Source organism: Thalassophryne amazonica, chromosome 7 (assembly GCF_902500255.1).
Source record: "Thalassophryne amazonica chromosome 7, fThaAma1.1, whole genome shotgun sequence".
Lineage (NCBI taxonomy): Eukaryota > Metazoa > Chordata > Actinopteri > Batrachoidiformes > Batrachoididae > Thalassophryne > Thalassophryne amazonica.
This window is the reverse complement of record NC_047109.1, coordinates 55,120,329-55,139,816: the sequence shown is the minus strand read 5'-3', so window position 1 is coordinate 55,139,816 and position 19,488 is coordinate 55,120,329. Positions and strand designations below refer to the sequence as shown.

The 19,488-nt window shown below is 43.0% G+C and overlaps 1 long non-coding RNA gene across 1 annotated transcript in view; it reads left to right on the top strand.

Moving 5' to 3' along the window:
- LOC117513959 overlaps window positions 1-19,488 on the top strand; it is an 87,565-nt gene that overhangs the window by 10,460 nt on the left and 57,617 nt on the right. Inside the window, exon 2 of the long non-coding RNA XR_004561758.1 lies at window positions 4,575-4,678. This is a non-coding gene — a long non-coding RNA (uncharacterized LOC117513959). The remainder of the gene's footprint in view (window positions 1-4,574; window positions 4,679-19,488) is intronic.

Here is a 19,488-nt window from a genome sequence, read left to right as displayed (position 1 = left end):
AGATGAGCTTTATGCTCAGTGGGCTACTAATACATAGACCTGGGTTTGATTCCTGGTCACATAACACACAATATTTGACAAGTTATTTAATCTGCATTGCCCCAGTCCACCCAGCTGTAAATGGGTACCAGCTTTGGCTGGGGAAATAACCTTTGATAGACAGGTGTCCTGCAGGACGTCCTGTCATTGACTCATCCATTTTGTGCTACCTGCACCAATGGGCCTCTGGGCTTATATAAAACTTATTATTTTCATTGCATAACCCTGAGTGATAAAAACCTGAAGGGCACTGAGAGAAAGCTCATACCTCTGCCATGCTAACAATGGATAAAAATTATTGTCTCCACAAATGAACGGTGATGGTAGACAGAAATGTAATTTTCTTTCCCTTCAGATCCTTGTTATGTCATGAAGTAAGAACATTAACGACATCAAAGGAAAACTGGTCACACAATGTTAAACAGCTAGATAAAAGAAAAACTTTACCCCATAAAACTTAATCAACTGACCGCTGACCCAAGTAAGTACAGAACAATCACAGAGCAGGTTGAAATGCCTCTTTGACATTCTGTAGGTCTTTGTGACATCACAAGTCAGGTTCTGGAGAAAATTCGTAACTGACAATGATAAAGACCACTGAAAGAGCACACACATACCTCTGCATTTACTAACTGATGAGGGTGTTGACATGAATTAACTTTCTTGCTGTAGGATTTTTGTGATATCATAAAGCAATAATATTTAATAAAGCAATGAAAGGAAAAAAAGAACTGAGGCAAAACCAGATTATCACCGGAACTGTATGAACTGTTTTGTTCATAAGCATGAACAAAACATGAACAGCATGCCTTAACCCAGCCACTACACCCTGCTATTGAGGTGGGCACCACTACTGAGTTATTACCTAGATTTACAGAATTTAATGGTATCTCTCTAGACATGCTGACGAAACTCGTAACGTCAACAAAAAGCACAACCTGTTGATTTGATCCTATACCAACAAAACTGTTTAAGGACCTGTGGCCCACTCTTGGGCCGATTGTGCTGGAAATTATTAATCTTTCTTTAACTTCTGGATCTGTTCCTAAACGTTTCAAATATGCAGTGTTTAAACCATTACTTAAAAGACCTTTTTGACCTTTTCTGACCCTTTTCTGACCCTTGAGTATTGAAAAACTATTGGCCGATATCAAATCTATCATTTTGCTCTAAAATTCTGGAAAAAGTGGTGTCACGGCAGCTTGTAGACTGAGAATAATCTCTTTGAGCCGCTGCAGTCTGCTTTTAGAAAATATCATTCCACAGAAATGGCTCTCACTAAAGTAGTGAATGATCTTCTGCTTACAATGGATTCGGACACCACTACGGTTCTGCTGTTAGATCTCAGTGCTGCATTTGATACAGTGGATCATCATATTCTACTTGATAGGCTGGAAAATCATTTTGGGATTACTGGGAGTGCCCTTGCATGGCTGATGTCATACTTGACCAGTCGTTCTCACTGTGTTTTGTACAGTAACACTACCTCTAACCTTAGTGACATGAAATTTGGGGTTCCTCAGGGGTCTGTCTTAGGCCCCCTGCTTTTCTCCCTTTATTGCGGTATTTTGGGATTACCTTTCACTGCTATGCAGATGATACTCAGTTATATATGCCGATAACTGCTGGTAATCTCATTCACATAAAATCCTTAGAAGATTGCCTTGCATCAGTGAGATGTTGGATGTCTAGAAACGTCCTACTTTTAAACTCTGAAAAGACTGAAATGATGGTTCTTGGTCCAGTGAGACATCGGCATCAATTTGACCAGTTAACACTCAGCCTAGGCTCGTGTGTCATACATCACACTGACAAAGTGAGGAACTTTGGGGTAATTTTTGATCCTTCGTTGTCCTTTGGTCTCCATATTAGAAATATTACTAGGACTGCTTTCTTCCACCTGCGAAATATAGCGAAGATTCGTCACATCCTGTCTATGGCTGATGCTGAGACCCTGATCCATGCGTTCATCTCTTCTAGATTGGACTACTGCAATGTTCTATTTTCTGGTTTACCGCAGTCTAGCATTAGGGGTCTCCAATTGGTTCAGAATGCTGCAGCCAGACTTTTGACACGAAGCAGAACGTTTGACCACATTACACCCATTTTGGCGTCTCTTCACTGGCTTCCTGTCCCAGTGAGATCAGATTTTAAGGTTCTGCTACTAACCTATAAAATTATTCATGGACTGGCACCTCCCTACCTATCTGACCTAATTAAACCTTACATACCGGCCCGGGCTTTGCGTTCTCAGGGTGCAGGACTACTTTGTGTCCCTAAAGTGAATAAGAAGTCTGCGGGATACAGAGCTTTCTCTTATCGTGCCCCTGTTCTGTGGAATGATCTCCCTGCGTCAATAAAACAATCAGATTCTGTGGAGACTTTCAAGTCCAGACTTAAGACGCACTTATTTTCCCTTTCATATGGCTATGCAGTTTTGTTTCACGCTTTTTACTCTTTTAATTCATGTTATTAGTAATTGAAGTGAGCCGCGGCCTCAACTTCACCTAAATTCTGGGTCTTTTAGTGAAGCTTAGGGCTAGTGGCCGGCTGTTGTGAAAGTGACGTGACACGGACCCACAACAGGGGGCGTTAATGAACGGACAATGGATAAGCCAAAAGTAACAATTTAATGTTGTGAATCGCACAACAACGTACAGACAATAACAATATGGTGGACTGTCAATCATACACCAGGTGACGTGTGGGCAGGCTCGACGATAGAAGACGCCTGGCGAGAGAAGAGCTGGATCCCCACACAGCTTCCACCACCAACGGAGCTGAAGAACACCGGAGCCACCAAGCCCTGCGCCCCAGGTGGCCGCTGTCTTCAGCAGTCAGACCCGGTACTGCTGGCAGAAAACAGAGACAGTCCTGATGAGTGTGAGTTCGCACACTCAGTACTCCCACAGTCAGTGTTTAGTAAAGGAGGGAGAACCTCCACCTCCAATCACACACTCGTGCAGCTCCTGTTTAACCACTTATCTTGGTTTGGGGTGTGAGGCGAAGCCGTCGCTGATCACACCAAATGCCAATCCCACAGATAAGGCAGAACACCACAGGATAACGGCTGCAAAAGAAGTTCAGGTTATCACTCAATGATTTGAGTCAGCAGAGAAAGTTACCTGAATGGTAGTTGATTTCTCGGCGGGGAGGTGGAGTGATGAGTAGTGGTGGTGATGAGTAGTGGATGAGTGACAGCTGGTACGGATGATGAGTGACAGCTGTCACTCCTGGTTGCTCCGACGCCCTCTCGTGCTTGAAGCCCGCACTTCAAGCAGGGCGCCATCTTGTGGTGGTGGGCCAGCAGTACCTCCTCTTCAGCGGCCCACACAACACCGGCGATCACCTTAGTATTTCTTCTGTTCTTCTTGTTGATTAATGCTGGCAAATTATACAGTATTTTTTGTCTTTCTGATGCCTGATTCTGTTTTTTCTCTAAGGTGCAGCTCCATCCAGAGATGGGAGTTGTGTTTGTGTTGGCGATCCTCCTGTCCTGTGCACCAACAGCAATTCTTGTATATTTGTCCATGAATTGTTCTGTGAATTATTTCTGTAATTTATGTTTGTAGCATGGCCCAAGCAGAGGGTCACCCCTTTGAGTCTGGTCTGCTTGAGGTTTCTTCCTCAGAGGGAGATTTCCTTACTGCTGTTGCTCTGGGGGTTGATAAGGTTAGACCTTACCTGTGTGAAGTGCCTTGAGGCAACTCTGTTGTGATTTGGCGCTATATAAAGGAAATAAATTGAAATTGTGGCCAAAGACCAGTCTTACCATAAAATGTTGTCAAAGTTTGTTCATGACATTTTGAGATTTGTAACACAGCCTACATAACTTGCACCTCTTCCGTTGTTTGGCAAAGGAAACAATCTGTATCTCACCAGGTTGTTCATACTTATAGACAACTTGACACTTGATACTGTTTTAATTGACTTCAAATTTATGAATATTTTTGGAAAGGTGCAGCACGTGGAATCATGCTGTTTTGCAAACAGACTTCTCATTTCACTTCTCATTTCATTTCCAAAGTGCAGATGTATTAAATAAACACCTTCGGTATTCACTGGATGCACTTTATGCCTCTGAATTGTGAATTCATCTTTTTGGATTCAGTAGATTCTTGGCACCACCTAACAGCTAAAAGTATCTGTGAGAAAAGCGAGATAATAAGTGCGTAAATCTCACCACCACCTGGTCTGGAATCATGACCACACATCTGTTCTGACATCCAAAAATCTGCGGGAAATTTCTGAGCTGTGTTCTTCAATTTCCAAACTGTCCAACAAAAGTAGTCATTTCCATTATTTACGTACAAAAAGTAACACTGCCTTTTTTGTTGTTGCCATAAACAAAACATCTTACTGTGGTTAAAAATGGCACAGAGTATGTGAGACCTTTGTTTTGTGTGTGTGTGTTTTTTTTAAAGAGATCTCGTTCAAAAAAACCTGTCTGCCCTTTTCATTTGTCTGGCCGTGAAACCAACTTGTCTTCTGTCTGACAGCTGGAGAACTGACCAACTCACCATCTGTTTGTCCAGCAGAGCTCTGGAGCTCAGAAGAGCTATTGGATCTGTTTTGGTTGGAAACTACACCGGCCAAGGACACAGAGAGATGAGGCAGAAATAGAATAAGCAGAACTGAGGTACGTGTCGTTAGCACTGATTTGATTCCACAGTGTGTGGATGTTTTTGTCGGCTACAGTTTAATGCCTTACAGAGTGCAACGTGTCTCCATGCTGTCTTTTGAAAGACACATTTTTTTTCTTGACACCTTCATACCTGATGGCCACACGCCATGGGTATGTTATTTCAGTCAGATCACAGCCTGAAGGTCTTTGTTTACATTATCCAGTGAAGCACAGGTCTTTACACTATAGAATTACCTTTGAAGAAAGGTAGTTATGTTGCATTCACAGATGTAATCTGCAATATCATTGCAGTTTTTGTTAAGATTGTAGAGGAGATGATGGTCGAGTGGTTAAGGTGTTGGGCTTGAGACCAGAAGATCCTTGGTTCAAATCCCTAAGTCACTAAGGGCGCTTGGGAAAGGTCTTTAATCCCCTATTGCTCTTGGTGTGTAGTGAGCACCTTGTATGGCAGCTCCCTCACATCTGGGTGAATGTGAGACATTATTGTAAAGCGTTTTGAGCATCTTATTTACTATATAAATGCAGTCCATTTACCATTGTCCGTTGAAGACAGCCTTGTTTTTTTGACACAAATCAGAAAGTTTGACCACATTACACACATTTTGGCATCTCTTCACTGGCTTCCTGTCCCTGTGAGATCAGATTTTAAGTTTCTGCTACTAGCCTATAAAATTGTTCACGGATTGGCACCTCCCCACTTAGCTGACCTACTTAGACCCTACGTACCGGCTTTACGTTCTCAGGGTACGGGACTACTTTGTGTCCCTAGGGTGAATAAAAAGGTCTGTGGAATGATCTCCCTGCATCAATAAAACTGTCATACTGGCATAGTATGTTACTATGCTTTTTACTGTTTTAAATTCATTTTATTAGGAACCGGAGCGGGCCACGGGCTCAACTTTATCTAAATTCTGGGTCTTTATTGAAGCTTAGGGCTAGTGGCCGGCGATCACCTTAGTATTTCTTCTGTTTTTCTTGTTGCTTAATGCTGACTAATTATATTGTATTTGCTGCCTTTCTGATGCCTGATTCAGTTTTTTTTTCTCTCTCTCTGAAGTGCGGCTCCATCCAGAGATGGGTGCGGTGTTTGTTTCTGCAATCCTCCTGTCCTGTGTACGGCAAAATTTCTTGTATATTCCTTTAGTAAATTGTGTCGATAGCAAGGCCCAAACAGCATGGTTGCCCCTTTTAGTCTGGTCTGCTTGAGGTTTCTTCCTCAAATCATCAGAGGGAGTTTTTCCTTATCACTGTCACCTGTTTGCTTGCTCTGGGGGTTGGTAAGGTTAGACCCTACTTGTGTGAAGCGCCTTGAGGCAACTATGTTGTGATTTGGCGCTATATAAATGAAAATAAATTGAAAAATAAATGAAAATAAATTTAAATTGTTAATTGTTAAAAATCTGTGCACATCTCATTTGAATCTGATCTCATGTTGCTTGTCTGAACAGACAAAAGTCACGTGCAATTTTTTTCCAAATCTGGTAACACTACTCTCCAACCTGCAGTCCTGATAAATAAAAAAATAAAAAAATAAAAAAATAAATAAAAAGTGGAAATGACAAATCTTGCAGTTCCTTGAATGCTCGCTTGAGGCTGTGATTCCCCATAGACCCCCCATGTTAAATTTTCATACTTTACAGAAGAAATAATCATGTTTACAGATCTGTCTCTATAGCTAATTTCCCCCTTTGTGTTTGGAGCATCTGCCCCCTTCCTTCTTTCACATAATGGTATGATCCTAGTTTGTCTTTGCATGTGATTGGTCACAAATAAATTCCCGCTCCTGCTGGCATGGATGTTCCACAGAGCTGAGCAGAAGTGGCTGAAGATTCGCTGGCTGAAGACAGAAGCCAGCTCTTCTCGTTCGCTACAAAGAATCAACACTTAGAGCTGGCTCGTTCGCCAATGACACGTCACAACTGTGTGCCGGAGTCAGTGCCCCGCTAGCAGTGGCTGCTCGCTGCTTTGGACTCGACCCAGTTTCTTAGTCCTTTCATTCTATTACAAATCATCAAAGAAGTCAGTGCTCCTGTATTTCCATTTCAAAAGTTAGTATTCATTAATGCACATGTTAGCACCACTAGCACTAGGTTAGTAGTAATTAGCAGGTAACTTGGTGATATTAGGTCCACTGATGGTGCAATGGTTACCAAGGCAATATACTTGTCATATGTTTTAATATCTGCACCCAAGCCATCCACCTTGAAAACCACTACCGAATCCACAAAAATACATTCTAATAAAACACCCGAGCCAAAGTTATTCTGTTAGCCATAGCTTTGCTTGTTTGGGAACTTAACCTGTGCTTAATTTGCCCCTCTCAGGTTACGCCATTCTTGCCCATGCTAAACCTCTTTATTTGTTTATGAGTTGCCGAGAGATAAGCTGAGTTTAGCACTGCCAAAGTGGCGACATCCAGACGCAACCACTAAAAGGTGCAGCGCTGTGAATACTTTCTGGATGCACCGTATATAATTAATTAACTAACAGAGAATACTACATTCAGCATTTACATATTTTTATATTTTCCATGCATACACGTTTTATACAACAGTAATAATTGAATAGTTCAGAAAGTACCAGAAAGACCTTTGATTGTTGCAGATTTTTCATGTTAAAATAGCCCTGATGAAAAACACAAGAGTGTGGGCGTTCAAAAGAAGGTGACATGCGTTGCATATTCCTGCCACAGGCTTATATAAGGCTTTCAACTCCATATGCTGTGCAGCCATGCAAATAATTTGGAGCACATTCAAGCGCGGCCCTTCAGTTCAGGGGTTTTGGATTGCTGTCTCGGCTCTGGCTGAATAACTCATACAGTTTCATTGCAGTGGGGCTCAAATAACCATCATAAAAAAAGAGGTCGGGGGCTTTGGGGCTGGAACAGTAGGCGGAGCTAGCAGCGAGCTGATGGAGTGACCACAGACTACTTGTACTGTGGTGAGGGTCTTTCCTGTAGTTGCTTATGCTGGTGGTTGGTGGGTGGTGTTTGGGGTGGTGGGTGGAGCAGCAGTGGAGACATTGTTCATTAAGATTTCAGGGGCTTTCACTGGCATCTACTATGTTTCATGTGGTGTCTATGCAGGATGACTGGAACCAAGTGAAATTTGAGACATAGAATTAGAAGAAATGCTGCATCAAATTCAAGCCCCCGAAAGGGCTCCTCACTTTTTTCCCCGTGTCTGTTATGAAAACGAGGTTTTGTTTGTTTTTGTTTGTTTTTATGACTGATGTAAGTGAAATCTACTGTCCAGATGCAGTGCAAAATGATTATTTAGTCATTTATGAGATGAAATATCATGAGTTTTCCACAGAAGATGGGAAAAAAACAAATGGCCTTTATGTCATGCTTGGCACCATGTGTTCATGATCTGCTAAACATGTTTTCCTGAGCTGAAGCCCAGATGCCTTGCACCCGCTGTGTTAAGCTGTGACTCTTCTTTGTCCAGCTTGCATTTTACTTTTTGTGTTATTTATTCATTTTCATGTTTGTTTTTAGTTCTGCTTTCCAAGTAACCTCTGTAAGATAAGGTGCAGGAAGGGTAAGATGGCTGATTCTTATCAGCATCATCATTTACTCTTAACTACATTAGTTCTATCTAGAAAAATGTATAACACTGAGAACCAAAAGTGGGGGTTTGCCATTGGAGAAATGGGAGTAGTAGAGGCAGTCCAAGCCTGATGGCATCGCTCAAGGACTTTTTCTTTTTAGTGTCTGATGTTATTCCCAATTGTCTAAAGTTTACATGTCAGGGGAAGCAAGTGTTGAGATCACAGACCAGGCTGTGCATGCAAGATGTTTCCTATCAGCTTCCTATTGTTTGTCCAAGTTCTCAGTCCCCTAGTGCTCTGCAAGGACAGAGGACAGAACATATTGATTTTTGTACCAGCAATAATTGCAGCTTTGCTTTCTTTGGCCTGGTCGAAGATGAAATGTATCATTAAAATTAATTATTAATTAATTAAAATTAAAAATTAAACGTTGGTACAACAATAGAGACTGGCTTTAATTGTATAAGAGTTATCTTGAATATGTTACTGTTTTCAGGCATATCTGTGTCAAAGATAGGCCATATTAATTGCTGCGCTTTTGTGACATACACAGAAAAGTGTATGTCACAAAAAGAACTCATTAACCAGCAGAGGGGGGAAAAAAACTGAAAAAGGTGTTGCATTTGTCTAATAGTTGTTACTTTGTTTTTATTTCACGTCACCTTCCAAAACACTGGAAACTTGATGAAACACATGGTTTAGTTATTTTTGCTGTCTATCCAGTGGTGGCCACAGCTAAGCAAAAAGTTATCTTCGATAACAGTTAATCTGGTTTTCTGAAGAAAAATCCTTGGAAATGTTTTTTTGTTGTTGTTTGTTACCTCAAAATTTCTGATTACTGTTAAAAAAAAAGTTTAGAACACTTGTAATTAAAATAGCTAAATCAATAAATGGTTCTTTAGAAACTGTTCATCTGTAAATTAAAACCACCTGTTATTTCAGATTAGATAATTTCTTGTTTAACATAAGGAACCTTGGACATTTATTTTTAGACAAATAACATGGAAATTTGGACATTTTTTAAGTCTGGCAGATTATTACTTGATTGTTCAAGCTACCTCAAGGAGAAGTGCACTGTTTAAGTGATAAATACTCGTAATAAAATAAGGTGATTAAAATGAAAATATTACATATTTAGCATTTGTACATTGTTCATTCAGTTTTTTTAAAGTATCGGATCGGGACTCGGTATCGGCAGATACTCAAAATCAGATGACTCGGAATCGGATTGAGGCCAAAAAAACCTGATCGGGACATCCCTAGTTTTAACTTTTGGTTAAAATTTTAACCAAACTAATTCCAGACAAGTTATTCAAATTAATGTCACGTCTGGGTTTTATAAAGTGAAAATATCAGTGATATGTTTTAGTTTTAAAGTAATGCACTAATTTTTGAAGGTTTTAGTGTTTGGACCACACATGCTGCAGTGCATTATGGGTAAAGTGTCACAACAGGAGAAATGCATTGAGACGCTCCGATGAGGCTGCACAGGGACAACAGTATTAAACTCTTTGTATATCATGCCTAAAACTTTCGTGAATATATTCTTTGGGTTTATAGATGTTGTTATTGTGTTTGTTTTATGTAAACATGCCAGAAGCTCAGGTTTAATAAAAGTTTTTAGGGTCTCTACTGGCATCTACTGGCCAGTAGGTGGCAGTGTTCATGGCAGTATTGGCCATATCCCATAATCCTGTGTGCCCCAGAAAGTTGCCGCAGCCTCTTAACGTGATGAAAAGCATAAAAATGTACATTTGGTTAATTTACAATTGTTGTCCTGTGGATTCTCTGTGCTGTTATCTACACTGCCACAGGCTAAACTGTTACACAGTGTAATATGGGGCAAGCTAAGATCCATAAAATGAACTGGTTCTTGTTGCTGCTGTATAGACGAAAGGTCTGGAAGGATGGAGAGGATCTCCAATGATGTACATGTGTGCCTCAGTGAATATAAAGAATCTTTTTAAAACGACTGATTATACAGTTTGCACTGAATTATTACAAGGTGATTGTGTATGAGGGGCTCTCCATACTACCAGACACTTTTGATGATATTTTCACCTATTCAGTGGCAACAAGAAGTGATTTACTTTGAGGGTTTTAGCTAAGCCTGTACAATTGCATGGTATAGCCATTTATCATGTAACAGTATTCCAACATAAACCTGGATTTATTTAATTGACCAGAGTGAAAAGCTGAATGCCAGAACACAAAATAAATAAATAAGGCCCAGGGTGAAAAATTCTGGAGTTGCCCTGTAAATCCAAGTCAGGATAACAGTGTGGGAATTACAGCACTTTTTTTTTTTTTTTACGAGGTCCCATTTTTTCATAAAGAACCAAAACTAATTGGACAGTCAACTGTTAAGGTTTTTCATGATCCAGGGGTATTGCTCCCTTGTTAATTCATTGAAAAATACGCAGAGAAATGGTGAACAGTTGATTTCAAGTGCATATTCTGTGGACTTCAGCTAATTTATCAGAAAACACAAATAACACAGTATGGTAAAAGTGTACATACAGGCAGTGTTCATAAACTCAGTGACCATACAAATTGTACACAGATGAAATACATTTTGATGAAACACAAATGAAGCACTCAGCGGCTTGATTGCTGACAATCTTTTAATATGACGTGGGTTGTAAAACACAAAGAGAACTTATATTTTAAGTTCATAAAGAAGCATATAAACTTATAGTTCCTACTCTACAATTAAACACAGTGATCATATTTAGGGAGTGGGTCTTTGGAAACTATTATGGTTGCCCCAGGGCAGGGTCTGTTGACCTTTAGGGTTAAGTAGCTGAATAAATTCTCAGCAGTTTGCAGAAGCGTTATGATGTGAGTGCATGTCCTTCTCTGTCTGTGTTTCCTGCTGCCATTTCCCTCGGCTATCCAAAAAAAGAAGCGTCAACATTTTCCCCTTCGCTTGGTTTCCTTGAGTTGTGATTGCCGTACCCAAACAGAATGACAGGCCCTGGCCTCTTCTCATCAACGTGGCGACCCACAGCGTTGTTTGCCCAGGATGTCCTGTGTGCGGTTGGTTGTATCTGGCTCTCGTCTCCTCACGCCCCCACCGCCTTCCTGTTTAGTTGGGCACATTTGCAGGTGTTATACCAAACAGCCCCCATAAGCAAATGTGTTGTGCAACGCAGTTCAAAGCATCATTTTTAAGTTAAACAGATTCTGCAAAGCACACTGTTATCTCTCATTAGTGACGTGGACGTCCAGCACAGTGCATTAATGGCACCGCCTCTGGGCCTTGAAACGGTTGCAGTATGGTGACACTGCTGGGAAAAGCACAGAAAACCAGACGAAGTGAAGGAAGACATCTCAGGGTTCACCTTCAGGGTAGCACACGTGGCTCAAAGAGAGGAAAATAGGGGCTTTAACTTCCAGATGTTTGCAGGATGAGGCCCATCTGGACAGAAAGGGAGTGAAACGGAACTATTGGGACAGTGCAAAAACACAGAAATACTCTAAAATGATGACTCTAATAAGTTGCAGGTTTCCACCTTGTCTTCCAGAAAGGCAGCACAATGTGTGCCAGAGGTAGGCCAGTAAATCAAAGGGAATTAACTTTGAGGAATTTAATCGCTCAGGTTTGACTTCCTTGGAACTAGAGGAGGAAAGCAACAAAAATAGTCAGTGATAAATGATTCTTGTGGATTTTGACTGTCTTTATAGTGTTCTGCTGCTGTTTATTAGTAATTTTACAAGACTTTATTAGGGGACACAGCACTTTTAAATTAAGACAACATTAGAAAATGCACAAAACGCACACACCTGCATCATTTCAACACCACGTAGTTGCATGAAGAACTGGCTTGCAAATTTATACACACAAATATAACGTCCAGCATGTACAATAATTTAACTTGATCATATATTTGCTGTAAATTCATGTGGCGCACCCAGAACACAGATACACTGCAAATAATAACAACACAAAGGAAGACTAATAACACAAAAAGAGGTTTCTGCCTGGAGGACTTTAGCTGACTGATCATTCAGTGCATCACAGTGCTCTAATATTATCATTTATTATTATTATCAATCATTGTAAACAACAGGACTGGAAATTCAGCTAGCTGGGAAAATTAAACAAAACAATCAAACAAACAAAAACACAGATGTTTAATGAAGCAGTGCATTCTGGGTTGGTTTTTCCAGGGCTGGTATGAATTAAATCAGCTGATTTAAATCATGATTTAAATCATTGTCCAAAAAAATCATCACAAAAGATTTTTTTGAGACATCAGTACTTAAGAAATCACCAAAATATGAAACTTGTACATTTTGTATGTGTGTCTTTATGTTTTAACATGTCAATAAATATTATAACTAATGATATTATTTGTATAGTCATTTAGAAGAGTGAAATAAATAAAATAAAAAAGTTGATTTAAATCAATAAAAGTCCATTTAAATTGGAAAAAAAGAAAAATAATGATTTTTTAGGAAAAAGTAAATTTTTGTTCTTTTAACCAGCCCTTGGTTTTTCCTATACACGATAGGGAGAATTGATACAGGTGTTTATTACTTTGCCTGCCGCCATGCAAGCACAGTATAGTGTGTGTGTGTGTGTGTGTGTGTGTGTGTGTGTGTGTGTGTGTGTGTGTGTGTGTGTGTGTGTGTGTGTGTGTGTGTGTGTGTGTGTGTGTGTGTGTGTGTGTGTGTGTGTGTGTTACATAATGGATGTACCACCCTGCAGGCTGCAACACTGGGCTGTTGTTCATGCTTATGTTGAACACATAATAATACCTACAGCACCGTGCTCATAGAGCGCAAACCTCTTCCAACACTAGTTTACAATTCCACAAAATATTACCTTTGTAAAAATGTGATCAAATGAGTATGTATTTAGTTCATGCTCTTGAATTGAAGTTTTTTGTGGTTTTTTCAGGGGTTTTTTTACCAACTCTTTCAGTTTCTGAATTCTTTTTCAGATAATTTTCACAGAAAATTGGTTATCTTTGCATAATTTGTCATTGCTTTTTGGTACTTGGTTTCTGACTGATAACTGGAAGATAGACGAACAGCCATAAAATTGGAACCTCCATTTAATTTTGGTGGTGTAGGTAAATCATAAAAGAAAAATGAGAGTGATTGAGGCACTTTCAATTGAGATATAATGTAAAATGTACACCAAATGGGCTTTTCAATATTAAATTCAAATGTCTACAAAATCCAAAATCTGGATCAGATCCAGATCAAACTTTGTCAGGTGATAGTGAGTGAGTGCCAGTCTGCACTTCACTTAAAAATATGAGTGTGATTGGTTTGATGAAGATATAATATATAATCATTATTTAATTGTATTCGTGATGTAAAGCAGTGGCTGTCCCGAAACGTCCTTTACCTGAATGATGGTAAAACTGAGATCATGGTGTTTGAGCGCACTGGCATACCAAATGTGGTAACACCAAATTTTGGTGCTTTGGCTAACTATGTAAAACCAGCTGTCAAGAATTTGGGAGTGATATTTGACAGCTGTCTGAGGTTCGATCAACAGATAAATTCTGTTGTCAAAGCTAGTTTTTTCCAACTTCGCCTCTTGGCTAAAATAAAGCACTTTCTCAGTAGACGTGATCTTGAGACGGCCATTCATGCTTTCATCAGCTCCAGACTTGATTATTGTAATGCACTTTATGTGGGCATTAATCAGTCGTCTCTTGCGCGTCTCCAGTTGGTGCAGAATGCTGCTTCTCGTCTTTTGACAAACACTTCTAGACGTGAGCATATTGCGCCCATCCTATACTCACTCCACTGGCTTCCAGTTCGTTTTAGAATTGATTTTAAGATTTTAATGTTTGTTTTTAAAGCTATTTATGGCCTTGCACCTCCCTACTTGTCTGAAATTTTAACTTTGCGCACCTACAGTAGGACGTTAAGGGCGTCTGGCCAGCTTTACTTAGATGTTCCAAGGTCAAGATATAAACGCTGGGGTGATCATGCTTTCGCGGTAGCTGGCCCCAGACTGTGGAATGAGCTACCTCTTGAGTTACGTACTATTCCTGACCTAGCACTTTTTAAATCTAAGTTAAAGACTTATTTATTTAAACTGGCTTTTAACACTTAGTGGGGAGGTGACATGTTCTGTTATTTTTATGTTTTTTTTTATGTGTTGTTTTAAAATTTAATTTTATATGTGTTTTATTTTGTAAATTTGTGTTTTTAATGTTAAGCACTTTGGACACCAGTCGGTGCTGTAAAGCGCTTTATAAATAAATGTTGATTGATTGATTGATTGATTGATTGAAATGTAAATTCAGTACTTTAGTGTTTCCCATAATCCCACTGGCAGCCCCCTGCGCTTCCCAGAATGCACTGTGGCGCCAGCAGACCTCCGCCGTCTCACAGGGCATGCAAATAATGGCAAAGCAAGGATGTGGATGGCATCGATTCAGGGAGTTCACGGACGATTATGATGATGACACATTCTCCCAAGTTGAGAGGGTTATCTAGAGGAGGTGTAGCACCTGTGATGAACTTCTGCTGTGCCCCAATGTTGTCTTATTGTCCATACTTCACAAGGTGTGTTTACACTGTGAGTGCTGAGTTCCTGACACCGGAACTCTGCTGAAACCGACTTCTCGCATGAGTCACGAACCGCGAAACGGCGTGAGATTCACAACTGCAAAACAGCAAATGGCCACAAACTCTGTAATTTGGATCAGACTTTGTCAGTCGAACAAGGATACCATCCTACATAACGTTCTCAAATATGAAAGAAATTTCAATGTATAAAGTTATGAATTTTGAAATATTTGGATTGTTTCAATTTTCCAAGATTTTTCCTGACTTTGACCTTTGACCCATGACCTTGAAAATTGAATCATTTCTTGCCTATCAGGATATGAATCTTCAGGAAAACGTTCACTGCGATATATGAGCAATTGTGGGCTCCAGGCTGTTCACAAACAGACAGACAAACAAACAGGGGTGCAAACATAACCTCCTTCAACTTCGCTGGCGGAGGTAATAATACTGAAATAATTTCAACAAAAAATATGTTGTTATGCCAGCACAAATGTGAATCAGTTTTCCAGGGGAAAAAAAGAGCTGCGATCCAGTCACATTATAAGTGTTGTCTTAATTGAAACCAGATGTGGGGGTGGGGAGCGTTGTGTCTGTTCCTGTATGTTGCGCTCTCTTCATACTTCATGACTTAAAGATTCTTATTAAAGCTGCTGCATGGAAGATTTCTTATATAAAATATAGCACTGTTAAACCTCTGTCACAGCAAAGGATCATACAGTCACATTCAGATATCACAGCCATTCAGGGGGATCAACACAATCTGGTTAGTCTGGTTAGTTGCAGTTCAACCGCCACTGCCAGCAGGACATATTTTCCCCGAAAACATCAACAAAACTGAGTTGCGACAGTTGTACACAATGGCCACTCCAGCGTATGAAAGAATAATTCATTGGGAGCAAAGGAACATTTTATTTAGGGCTAAAAATGGTATACATATATAATAATTTGGTTTTGCACAAAATAGTTTATGTTCTGAGTTTGTGGTAGGTTTTGCCAAAGCAGATGGCGGTTTGATTTCACACCTCTCACACAAAGCTCAGACAGCAGCCCTCAACCGTGAGGGTTAAAGCCACAAACGTAAGCAACGCTCCAACTCTTCAGCCAAAACAAAGGTCGTGATGGAAACAGCACATGTGCTGAGGTGCACAGCACAGGGAAAGTCTGTGTGTCTTCACAACTCTGTTTGTTTCACTTTTCAATGACCTGGCAGGTTTAGCTGCCTGCAGTGTGTTTCCCTTTAGTCCCTAAGTCTGATCATCTGTTTAAAAACTAAAAGGTACAGACTGATTGCTGGAGGACTGTGCACCGCTCACTGTGAGGGATCAATTATCAAACTGTGGAACATACACAGAGTCCTTTTGGCACCTGTCACCATCACCTGGAGTACAGATTAGAGCAGAAATGAGTCCAGAATTAACAAATAAATCTGTATACAGAAAAACAGATTTTGATATTCTATTAATAAACTGTGCCCCTTTTTTGTTGGATTTTATATAGCGTGGTTTTAATCTGCTTTTACACATTCAAATGCCTTCAGACCTTTTATATTAGTTTAATACATGCTGTTGTGAAAGTGTCGTGACACGGACCCACAACAGGGGGCGTTAATGAACGGACAATGGATAAGCCAAAAGTAACAATTTAATGTTGTGAATCGCACAACGACGTACAGACAATAACAATATGGTGACTGTCAATCATACACCAGGTGACGTGTGGGCAGGCTCGACGATAGAAGACGCCTGGCGAGAGAAGAGCCGGAACCCACACAGCTTCCACCACCAACGGAGCTGAAGAACACCGGAGCCGCCAAGCCCTGCGCCCCAGGTGGCCGCTGTCTTCAGCAGTCAGACCCGGTACTGCTGGCAGAGAACAGAGACAGTCCTGATGAGTGTGAGTTCACACACTCAGTAATTCCACAGTCTGTATACAATTGGGAGGGAAAACCTCCACCTCCAATCACACACTCGTGCAGCTCCTGTCTAACCACTTATCTGGTTGGGGTGTGAAGCGAAGCCGTCGCTGATCACACCAAACGCCAATCCCACAGATAAGGCAACACCCACAGGAAAACGGCTGCAAAGAAGTTCAGACTATTAGTCAGTGTTAAGTACAGCAGAGAATATTACCTGAATGGTAGCTGATTTCTCGGCGGGGAGGTGGAGTTGCAGTCCGGCCTTTATGGTGGTGGTGATGAGTAGTGGATGAGTGACAGCTGGTACGGATGATGAGTGACAGCTGTCACTCCTGGTCGCTCCGACGCCCTCTCGTGCTTGAAGCCCGCACTTCAAGCAGGGCGCCATCTTGTGGTGGTGGGCCAGCAGTACCTCCTCTTCAGCAGCCCACACAACAGGACCCCCCCCCCCCCCCCTCAACGGGCGCCTCCTGGCGCCCGACCAGGCTTGTCCGGGTGACGGGTGTAGAAGTCGGCCAGGAGGGCCGGGTCCAGGATGAAGCTCCTCTTCACCCAGGAGCGCTCTTCGGGGCCATAACCCTCCCAGTCCACCAGATACTGGAACCCCCGGCCCTTTCGACGGACGTCCAGGAGCCGACGTACCGTCCACGCGGGCTCCCCGTCAATGAACCGGGCAGGAGGCGGCGCTGGTCCCGGGGCACACAGTGGTGAGGTATGGCAGGGCTTGAGTCTTGACACATGAAACACGGGGTGTATCCGCAGTGAAGCTGAAGCTGCCAGCTTCACTGCGGCTGGACTGAGGACTTTGAGGATGGGAAAAGGTCCGATGTACCTGTCCTTGAGTTTGTGGGATTCCACCTGCAGGGGGATGTCCTTAGTGGATAGCCAGACCTCCTGCCCGGGCTGGTATGCAGGGGCCGGGGAACGCCGGCGGTCTGCATGGGCCTTAGCCCTCGTCCGGGCTCTGAGCAGGGCAGAGCGGGCGGTACGCCACACCCGACGGCACTTCCTCAGATGGGCCTGGACCGAGGGCACCCCGACCTCTCCCTCCACCAGTGGAAATAATGGGGGTTGGTACCCCAAACACACCTCAAACGGGGAGAGGCCGGTGGCAGATGAGACTTGGCTATTATGAGCGTACTCGATCCAGGCCAGATTGGTCCACTCCAGGCGTCGGGTGCGTGAAGGTCCGCAGCGGAGGGCCTGCCTCCAGTTCCTGGTTCATCCGCTCGCCTGCCCGTTCGTCTGGGAGGTGGTACCCAGACGAGATAGAAGGAGGACTGAACGGTTGCCCCCAGATTTACCCTGCAGGAAACTCCTCAGACTGGGAGGACTGAACTGAGGACCCACGATCCGAGACAATCTCTGATGGATTCCCATGCAAGGACGCACGACGTGGTGGACCAGAGGTCTGCAGTCTCCTGGGCCGTCGGGAGCTTTGGGAGGGCCACGAAGTGGGCCGCCTTGGAGAACCGGTCCACTATCGTTAAGATGGTGGTATTGCCCTGGGACAGCGGGAGGCCCGTGACAAAGTCCAGGCCAATATGAGACCAGGGGCGACGAGGCACGGGCAGAGGCTGGAGGAGGCCTTGGGCCTTGTGGTGGTCGGCTTTGCCCCTGGCACAAGTGGTGCAGGCCTGGACATACTCCCGGACGTCGGCTTCCATAGACACCCACCAGAAGCGCTGCCGGACCACTGCCACGGTCCTTCGCACCCCTGGATGACAGGAGAGCTTGGAACCGTGACAGAAGTCAAGGACCGCAGCCCTGGCCTCTGGTGGAACGTACAACTTGTCCTTCGGACCTGTCCCCGGGTCTGGGCTCCGTGTCAGGGCCTCCCGGATGGTCTTCTCCACGTCCTAGGTAAGGGTGGCCACAACAGTGGACTCGGGGATGATGGTGTCAGGGGGTCTGACGGCTCGGTCTTGACCTCCTCTTCATGCACCCGGGACAGGGCGTCAGATCGTTGGTTTTTTGTCCCGGGGCGGTAGGTGATCCGGAAGTCAAAACGCCCGAAGAACAGCGACCAGCGGGCTTGCCTGGGGTTCAGACGCTTCGCGGTCCGGATGTACTCCAGGTTCCGATGGTCCGTGAAAACCGTAAATGGTACCGATGCTCCCTCCAACAGGTGTCTCCACTCCTCAAGAGCCTCCTTCACCACAAGAAGTTCCCGATTGCCGACATCATAGTTCCGTTCAGCTGGGGTCAACCTGCGGGAAAAGTAGGCACATGGATGGAGAACCTTGTCGGACTCCCCGCTCTGGGATAGCACGGCTCCTATCCCTGAGTCAGAGGGTGTCCACTTCAACTACGAACTGGCGCTTGGGATCGGGCTGCACCAGAAACCGGTGCAGTCGAGAACCGGCGTTTCAACTCCCTAAACGCAGCTTCGCACCGATCCGACCAGGTGAAGGGGACTTTTGTGGAGGTCAGGGCTGTTAGGGGGCTAACTACCTGACTGTAGCCCTTGATGAACCTCCGGTAGAAATTTGCAAAACCGAGGAACTGTTGTAGTTTCCTACGGTTCATTGGTTGGAGCCAATCTCTCACCACCGCAACCTTGGCCGGATCAGGGGCGACGGAGTTGGAGGAGATTATGAACCCCAGGAAAGACAAAGAAGTGCGGTGGAACTCACACTTCTCGCCCTTCACAAACAGCCGGTTCTCCAACAACCGCTGTAGGACCTGACGTACATGCTTGACATGGGTCTCAGGATCCGGAGAAAAGATGAGTATATCGTCTAGATATACGAAGACAAACCGATGCAGGAAGTCCCGCAAGACGTCATTAACC